The following is a 10,258-nucleotide window of genomic DNA, read 5'->3' on the forward strand; positions in this document are numbered from 1 at the left end:
CAAAAATTCAACCAGCATCATATTAGCTTCCCTGCCTTGCTCTTTTGTTTACAATTCCACCAGCACACGACCTTGTTTTCTTCTTTCATGGCTCAGTCTTGTACTCAAAATCTCAATTGCAAGCAACCCCAACACATCACCATCTTTATCTAGTTATCATGACCACAACCACCTGTAACACGGCTAGCTCAGTCACCACCAATGCTGCAACTGCACAATCCTGCACTTGAGCTAACACCACCTGCACCAGTCACTGCACATGCATCTACTCCCTTGTTGATCCTTCCATTAATCAGCTGAACCCAAATCAAACCATCCATCTTGTATCTCAGCTCAGATAGATCTTAACTCTTCCCATGTCCAGCTCTTTCACTGAATTTCACTAATCTGTAGCGGAAACCCTCGTTTCTCCTTATACTCTGGCCTGAACAATATGCGACAAAACCCCAATCACAAATCAATGATGTAACTGCCATTATCACTGCTTACAGCATAAGCTTCTCTGCAAATTCAGCTCGACTTCTTGCACATTCTCTACAACAACAACATATCACCAGCTTCATTCCTTCTCTACATTGTAGCAACGCCAACTCATTCAGCTGACCTGCAATCACTGCCATCACCTGAACCTCTTTCCCTGCATTGCACTTCTGTTGCAATAACAACAGCACTGCCTCTCATACTTTCCTGTAACTTCTGTTGCACTTCTTTACTGCCTTCTCCAACAAATTCTGTCCTTCCTCTGCTTCCGAGATCATCCTAAAACCACTTCCTGCAACCCTTTCATTTAAGCAACAACAACTGCTCCTATCATACTCCATTTCCTTCCATCTGCGAGTTGGTATTGAACACCACAGACCCAATCAACCACATCAGCAACCTGAACCCTTTGAGTCAAACACACAGCATATCAACAGAATAAACAACCAACACTCCATAGATCAACAGATTGCCCATAACTGGTGGATCCAAGCAAAAGTTCAGGAGGCCGATACCATAAAGTAACACCTCGACTAGTTAATGGTTGAATGTGCCCGACACTAACAAAATTTGCCAGGCCAAAATCAGCTATCTTCAGAGCTCCATCATCACTAACAAGAAGGTTGGATCCCTTGATATCTCTGTGCATTATACCTCTTGAATGACAGTGTTCAAGGCCAGATAGTAGTTGATGCATATAGCATTTAACCTACACAACATGAACAAATCAAACCCTTTAACATTGGTAATTCCCGAGTACTAGAACACACATCCAGAGTTCCATATATACGAACCTGTGATTCACTGAACTTGATGTCAGGACAAGATGATAAACCAGCAATATCATGTTCCGTGTACTCGAAAACAAGATATACACTAGTTGACATTCTAGAAGTAATTAGTCCCTCCAGTTTGCGGAGAATCATTATTTCCCGCGACATAAATCTCACACTTTCTGGCTCAAAGTTATCGAACCGAACTTTCTTTAAGGCAAGCATCCTCCCAGTTGCAAGCTCTCGTGCTCAGAAAACACTGTTGTATGTACCTTGTCCAATCTAAAGATACAGTCAGAAAATTGCAGTATTCACATAATTGCAGCACATGAACAAATACAAAAATACCTTGTCGACGTACTAATCCACTTCAACATTCCGATGTATAAAGACACAAATTAGACCAGAAATGAGCAATTCAAGAACAATAAAAAATCGTAGCAAAATAACAAAAGAAGAAGAAAAAACCCTTACCTTTTCCAATTTCTCGAAACTTTCAGCACGATGAGGAATCCAACCATGAATAGCTTCAGAGCAACAACACTAAGCCAAGAAGGCCAACCAGCAACAACTTGTTCACCAAACCCAACAGGTCTTCTGAGATTAACATCACCAATTTCTTGTTTGATTCTGCTCTTATCGACAGACCCAATTCCCTTCTTGTTCTTCGTTTGGAGATTCAAATCGAAACCCTGATTTCATCAATTTCTTCTTCATCTCTGAGATAAACAACAACAGGTCTTCTTAAACAGCACCAAACCCAACTCTCCATATGTCTTTATCTGTATTCTTGAATCAAATGCAGCCACAGCTCAGCATCAGAACATAAACCCTAATTTCTTCATTGTTTCTCGATCTCAATAAATTCTAGCAACAGTTTTTTGCTGATTCTTCCTCTCTACGCTCTATGAACATCATCTCAAATCTTATTTCCTTCTCAATTTCTCAATCAGCGTCTCGATCTGGTCTCTCGGATTTAACAGCAGCGGCTGCTGCTTTCTCTTTCTTTTCTCAGTTTTAGGGAAATGAATGAACTAATGATTGAGAGAAAACGTCTCTCGAATTCTTCATCTCTTGAATCAGCGTCGTTCTTCTCGTGGAGATCCATTGTTGCTGCTGGTGATGAAGGTGGTGGGAGAAGGAGACGGAGGAAAGAATAAATCAGAGAAGAAGAAGAAGAAAAGATAAAAGGGTACATTTGGGTTTTTTTAAAATAAAAAAAGTTAAATTTGCTCATTATCGTTTGACTTGGGGTTTTTGTCCCAGTTTTATATGAAACGGTTTTTATTTGGTAGAAATAATATGACCGGTTTTTTCTTATCACTAGTTTGTTCACCTAGAGGTTTTGTCACTAGTTTTGAATAAAAAATTACTTTGATATGGATCTGGCATGTCCCTGCAGTGAATATGATCGTTTGTTTGCCTGTAACGTGCTATTTACGTCTCGTAATAATGTCTCTCCATGACACCAATCTATTTTACTTGAGCCAGCTGACCCCATTTCTATGACTTTGACGTCTTTGACCTACCAAAAATAGACTGGATGCGGTAGTATCGCGATTCCTTCTGTCTTCCAAACACATAACTGGGAACTTTGCCCAGCAATAAATGTACAAGGTCAAAATGACAAGTGTACAACCGAGCATGTCCACATAAGTTCCTTAGAAATCCATTGCCAAGTTAGGTAGTATGAATGGCCACGGAAATGAAAACAAGGCTTGCTTTCCTAGGTTGAAATCACTTTGTAATTCAACTTATTAAGGATAATATTAATATTGGATGGTTTTGGTAAGAGTGGGTTGTTGAAAAAAAAGATGGAAAAAGTGCTGGTCAGCAGCAGCACTCACCAAACAGGCTGATGAATAAGTCCAAGCTCCCATTGTGGTGTGTTAGTTTAGTACTGACGTACTCACTAAATTACCTAATATACTAATTAATCTAGTCACCTTTAAAAATGGCGTCCGTAATAGTGACGGACTCTGGGCAATCAGCCGGCCACATTTTTTATAGTTGAGATTCTAAATGCACTATAATGTATTTGCATTGGACTCTTGTTTATGTTTTTTTTTCTTTTTTTTTGAAATAAAGCTTTCTCAAATAGCCTCCTCATTAGTCCCCTCACAAAGAAGACGGCTTCATGTATTAAAACGTGCGATCCACTCGCTTACTCCAGCCCCTAATTAAAAGTCAACTTGTTTTGGTCAGATCAACTGAACTACGACCAACACATAATTCTACGGATGACCGGAGAATCAAGATTTTCAAGACAACGTGATTTGTTTTATATATTTTTTAAGAGGTGATGTATCCACGGAACAGTACTACAGTAGTCAGAACACTGAAACAAACTAATTTGTTTATCATTTCATATATCCGTGCTGAATGCATATAATGACGAAACCTTGGAAACAAGCATGCGTGCTTATGTGTCTTATCGTACCTCGCAGGATGACGAGCATGGTTCGCATGTAAGGTATCAGTGCCTCCATTTTACATTGGGTTTAAAATGTAAAATAAGATAATATAAAATAACAAGAGTATAATACCGAAAAATTCGACAAGAGAAAGAGAAGGATTAACGGAACATGACGAATAAAAACATGAATAAGAACCGATTAAATCGATGGAAGAATGGTTTTTTCGTAATTAAATCCCAACCATTTTGTGTGTTTTTCTTTTTCATAAAGAAATGCTCCTAAAGTTGGAGTGATTTTCCCAAATCTCTTAAAACTTGTGATGTAAATTCCGTCGTCAAAAACACCATTGTTGAAGATTCCGTCGCCGGATAATCTAAAGATGAAGATTCCAGTGTAGATTCCGTCGTCGGAGATAAAAATGATGAAGATCGATGCATCTCAAGTAATTTAACACCCATAATAACCAAGAACGACCATTAAAGTCGAGATAAAAGTCTCTAGTAGAGGAAGTGAATTATTTTTTAGAACTGCGATGGGTTTTTCTGGGGCTTGATGGGGTCATGATATAACAACTCATAGAACCCCTTATCTATCTTATTTTTGTAATGTCTAATCTACCTTTAATTTGATTAGTGCTAATTAAATTAATTAAGCTAACTAATCAGTCTTAGTGAATCGATTAGACTAATCAAAATATTAATCTTTTGCAAATCAAAACTTGATTTTATTGAGTTTTGAAGAAGGAAAAATGGTGATTTTGGTGATTTTTTTTGAAAAATTTTGAAGAAAAATGATGAAACCCTTCATCACAAAACTCAAGATAACCTTATAATCAATTCCCAACATCAATTTTATCAATTCAAATCCGTCAAAAATCTAGAAAATATCTGGAATTTTCTACTGTTACGGCTGGGTAAAATGTGTCGACCCGGCCGAAAATAAAATAAAACGGTTGGGATATTAGGAACTCCCAGCCGTGAACACATAAAACAGATGAGATTTTATGAACTTCTGGCCGTTATTCTTCCCAATATAACCTGAGTCTGCATTACGGCTGGGTTTACATAAATTTCCTGTCCGTAATTAGATTTGAAAGTTTAGAAATTTTCTGATTCAACATGAATTCTTAATACGATTGAAAATTACTAATACTTTCATTAACTAGACCAAAATAAAACTCATTACATACTTAATATATCGCTATTAGAAAGTTGGTTTTAATAACATCCCTTCCGATGTATCAAGAAATCTTTGATGATGGTCATTTGAGCTTCGAAGTTGAAATTATAACCTTTCCATTTTTTCCATTCCTTGTTAGCTTGAGCTACGACTTCTTCATCAGTCTCACCTCTAAGTCGAAGTTGCTTGCATATACGAAGTAAAGCCATATACTCTTCCACTTTTTTGCGTATGTTTGAGAATCGAAGATACAATTCAATCCCATCGCGTTTGATAGTGTTGCCTGTTTGACTACAAAAATTTTCAAAAATCTTTTTCCAATAAGATTGACTTGGTACACCACAATTTTTTTCGTTCTTCTCCCTTCTTTGTATAGCATAGCACAAAATTTTGGCAAAGAGATAAGTCTTCATCCAAAGTAAAGTTGGATTTATCCTTTGAGTACATTGCATTGAGTTTGTAGGAGTTTTAGTAGAGATTATTAGTGTAGAAGGTGTGATTTTCATTTGGAATGGGTGGTTATATGGAGATGGAGTTATTTCAAGTTTAAATAAGTGGTTGAGAAGCTAGAACCTTCTATAGATCGATCTTCAAACGAATCTATTTTTTCAAAATTCGAAAAACTAGCCGATATGATGTGGTATTCAAAATTATAGGTATTTATGGCTAGGAAAATGCATGGTATACCGAGCCGTAATTCTGTACAAACCTGCAGGATTTGTGGTGTGTCAGATTTACGGCTAGGTATTTCGGGTCGTAAATAATAGTTGTTAATTTTTGTCAGGATTACGGCCTGGTTATATAGCCGCAACAAGGAGTCATTGTTTTTTTTGGGTTATCAGAGTGACATACGACTAGGAAATCCCCACCATATAAATATTTATGGCCAGGAACTTCAAATGTCGACCAAGCCGTAAATCAGAGTTGTAAATTTATGTCAGAATTACGGTTAGAAGTTCTAACCGCAAAAAAAAAAATACACGGCGCGGAAATGTAGCCGTAACGAAGACTGATTTAATTTTTGAGTCTCCAGTGCGATACACAGTGTAGATGGTGGATTTTCGACAAGGGTTAGAATCGTAAAACCGGCAATCAGATGAGTAATGAGGCTCATGTCTCTCATTGAAGCATGAAAGCTCATGCCATAAAATCTCTGATTGAGAAGGCTGTCTCTCAGAGTATATGTAGATGTGTAGTCTCTCAGCTAAGGAAACGGCACATCTCATGAATACTGAGCAATATCAGTAATTATTTCTATATAGAATCAAAAGATTGGACGGCTCCTAGACAGCATGCCTTCTAGTATAAAGCAACAACGTTTTCAGGATGCAACAACGTTTTCGCTGACTATATAGGAGAGAGATGACATTTCAACAAGCTCATATCTCTCAATTCTCAGATAATTAATGCTCCTAGACAGCATGCCTGCTAGTATAGAGCCAACAGTTAATTATCTATAATCATTAACTGAATATTCAACAATATTCTATGATTTTTCGTAATATTTCATCACTTCAATTTGTGGTTCTTCCCAGCAGAATTCCATGGGTTAGGACATCTGAGCAGCTATCGAGTAAGCCCTGATTAAAATGGTGCAAGTGTACTCAGCAATAATGCACAAACGAGCACCTGAATGCGCAAACGAGCATTCCAAAACACGAAGGAATGATGAACCTATGCAAAACAGGAAGAAAAATACTAAATATTAAAATATTATTTGAGGCGTTAGGGGACTGGGCCCACCGGCCGGCCGGTCGTGTCGTGGCCAGTCCCACGCCCAATTTTACATTTTATCATATTTTCATTATTTTCCTTGATTTCATGAAAATCTCTTCATTTGAGAAAATATCCTTCGTTACATGAAAACTCCCTGATTTCATGATATTTTCCTAAACCCGTGAAAAATAATATAAAATTAGGGAAAACTCGTGGGACCGGCCCCTAGCCGGCCGGCCATGCCCTAGCCAGTCCCACACGTCCTTTACTTTATTATTATTATTTTTTATGTTTCCCTCATCTCATGGAAACTCCTTAATTTCAACAAATTCCTCGGTTTCAACAAACTCCTTGGTTTTATGATATTTCCCTAAAATCATGAAAAATACTATAAAATTGGGAAAAGTGCCTTCGGACGGGCCCTTTGGCCGGCCGACCATTCTTTGGCCATAGCCGGTCCCACACTTCACGACTCCCTATTATTTTTTATTATTTCCATGATCTCATGGAAATTCTCTAACTTCATGAAATTCCCCAGTTTCATGATATTTCTCACACATCAGGGAAAATACATAAAATTATATAAAATTGGGAAAGGTGAATGTGGGACCGGGTTTGCTAGCTGGTCGGCCATGCCCTAGCCGTAGCCGGTCCCATACCTTGCATATCTCCTATTTTATTAGTTATTTTTCATCATCTCATGAAGATTCCCCAGTTTCAGCGAAACCCTGAATTCTTCATATTTTCTCAAAATGTCGTTCAAACGCGCATCAGAAAATATCGAAACTCTCAGTACTGAGACACGGACATTATGATGACATGGACATGTCCCCTTGACCGACCAAGTCTGGCGCTAAGGCTTGCAAATAGCCGGTCCCACGCGTTTTAACAATTTTAACCTAATTTGCTTAATTGCTCATATTAGGTCTTAACTCTTTTCAAACAGCTCGGGGTTTGCTCAAATGACTATCAATTGGTCCCACGACCACCAAGGGACGGTCTCATACCCTCTTGGTCGGTCCCTCATCCCTTCATGACCAGGTTTCATCACCTAACGCTCACACGAGAATTATTTTAATAAATGATTAAACCAGCATTTAATCATCTTTTCACCAATGGGTCTTCAGGAGACTTTGATATTTTTGCTCATCCGAGCATCTGGGCATTACATGGTCGACTAGTCATCCCATGTAGCCGGTCCCTCCTTCACTCTGTGATTGATTTTAAATAAATCATCAATTGATCAAAATTAGGGTTTCGAATCCAGAGCTCTGCAACAACATGATTCTGAGCAGATTCAAACACAAATAATTTTATGATGATCCCGTGATCAACACCTTTATTATTATTATGCTTGGCCTAGCCACTAGTATTTTAAATTAATTTTTTATTTGGTTCTGCCACCAACAATTCATCAGATGAGCAACATTTGCTCAGATAAGCAATATTTGCTCAGACTAGCAATATTTGCTCAGACTAAGGAATATTGGTTCAACTATCAATATTCAACAATCCAGCACAGTTTGCTCGACTTAAGTTATCAACATATATTCGATAAATGATACCTTGTCTCAACAGACATGTTCAACTCATGAGTCTGAGAACATTTGCAAATCATGTTCAAGTCAGCAATACAAGGACTCATCGTCCCATAAAGTCAGCAACTGACTCCACAATCACGAGACATCAATCGTGTCACATGGGGGATATTAACTAGGATTTTGGTCTGGCGGTCTATGGCACGTGTGTTCATACACACGATGAGAATGTGAGCAAGTCGTGCAATCAGTTGGAGGAGTTAGCAAAGTAGTGGATGGGAAATTAACCAAGTCTCCGCACGAAGAGTAACTGGTTTTGACACGACTTCCCACTTCCCCACTCTTTGACTTCAGCAACTGTCACACTTCATGGGATCATGGTGTTTTCAATTAAGCAATATAGAAGGCCTCTGAATCATGATTGAAAAGGACAACATTCGTCTACACAAGAATTTCTCGACAAGTTCATACAAACAATCTTTCGTCTACACGAACTCACCGTCTGAGCAATCACTCTCAACTGAGTAAATTCAATCATTCGGAACTTTCCTACGCAGAATACACACACCTACAATTTTTGATCACCATCGATCTCACACATTTCTCAGCTTCCCTCCTACAGATCAACCCATCATCTCTTGTGACCGAATTTACTATGGAACGACCATTGTCTTGGTTTAGGCCGGTGTCCTACAGATTGATCTCTCGAACTCAAAGCATTCCCTTCTTGCAGTGCATCTGTGTGAGGTTCAACATTTCGCTCGGTTCAAAGAGTCTCCGCACGGTAGTCTCTTCAACTCCGTAAAAACCAGCAAATCGTTTTTCCCCATCTACACACAGCTGGGTATTTCCTGACCGTAACATTGCTACGGTTCGTTTTCCTAGCCGTTTCTGTATAACGGCGGGGACTTTCCAACCGAAATTCTGTACAATTTTATTTGACAAGAATTATATGTACTTTCGGTCAGGTTATGTGAAGGATCGACCTAGCCGAAAGTGCACAAAAAATTGGTTGTACTTAATTTTTTCCTCAATTTTCTTAGATTAGACAAATGGAAAGAATAACATTCATTCATAAATGCAAAGTTATAAAAATTCATCCATCCAAATCCATAACCAAACAACAAAAATAGTAAATAGACAAAGTCTTAGATAATAAAAGATCCATGAAGTAATATAATAAAAAGCGAGTAAATAGTCATTCACTTTCACTTGATCCCTCCTCCGAAGTGCGCATAAACTCATCCAAATCGTCTTATTTCTCAGGTTCCACAACTTGTTCTATAACTCTAGATTTTTTACCTCGACCGCTGCCGCGTTGAATTGGAGTCTTTTTACCTCCACCACGTCCACCTTGAGCACTTGTTCCATCACGGCTAACTTTTGCACTTGTTCCAGCACGGCCACCTTTTGCACCTCGACCTTTTTCACCTCTACCACCTCGATCTTCCTTAGATTGAACTTGGTCACCAGGAGGAGTGTCCTAGTCGTCGCTAGAAGAAGGAGACCTATCCCTTTTAGTTCTCCTTTCCGTTCCGCTTCATCAGGATATAAACCTCCTTTCTCAGGGATAATTATTCCTTTAACTCGATTCCGCATTAATCTTAGTTCAGCTACCGTTAACTCTTCACCCAAATTAATCATACGGGTGATGTCATTGGCCACCCAATTAACTCGTTCGACCTATTTTTTTCATATCAAACACAGATACTCTAATTATTCATAGACAATTAAAAAAAACAACATATACAAACATAATTAGTAGTGTACGTACCACCATCTTCTCCCAATCATCTTCTTCATTCATTGATGCCTTTGATTTTGAAATCTATTTCTCTGCATTCTTGAAATGTCTCTGCGCCTCCGGGTCCAAATTTTCCACATAAGGATGAGCCCGCTCTCGATACCATTCCATGTAATTCGCATCCTCTTCGGAAGTCCCATGAGAAGCTTCAAGGAGTCTTCTACTCATTTGGTTTACTTCTTGGGAGCGAGCATTCCAATACTCGATCGACGGTGCATTTTCATAGTTCAATTTGACATCTTTGTCCTTAAATTGGGAGGTGGTTATGCTCAGTTTAAAAAGGAGTTTCTGCAGGTATAATTTTCTGGACAATACCGATTTGGCGGAGCGTTCTACGAGGATCTAAAATGA

The 10,258-nt window shown here is 38.6% G+C and overlaps 1 pseudogene; it reads right to left on the reverse strand.

The window, feature by feature from the left end:
* Nucleotides 1-369: 369 nt before the first annotated feature.
* Nucleotides 370-9,702, reverse strand: LOC113295330 (annotated as a pseudogene).
* Nucleotides 9,703-10,258: the final 556 nt, after the last annotated feature.

Source organism: Papaver somniferum, chromosome 7 (assembly GCF_003573695.1).
Source record: "Papaver somniferum cultivar HN1 chromosome 7, ASM357369v1, whole genome shotgun sequence".
NCBI classification, from domain to species: Eukaryota; Viridiplantae; Streptophyta; class Magnoliopsida; order Ranunculales; family Papaveraceae; genus Papaver; species Papaver somniferum.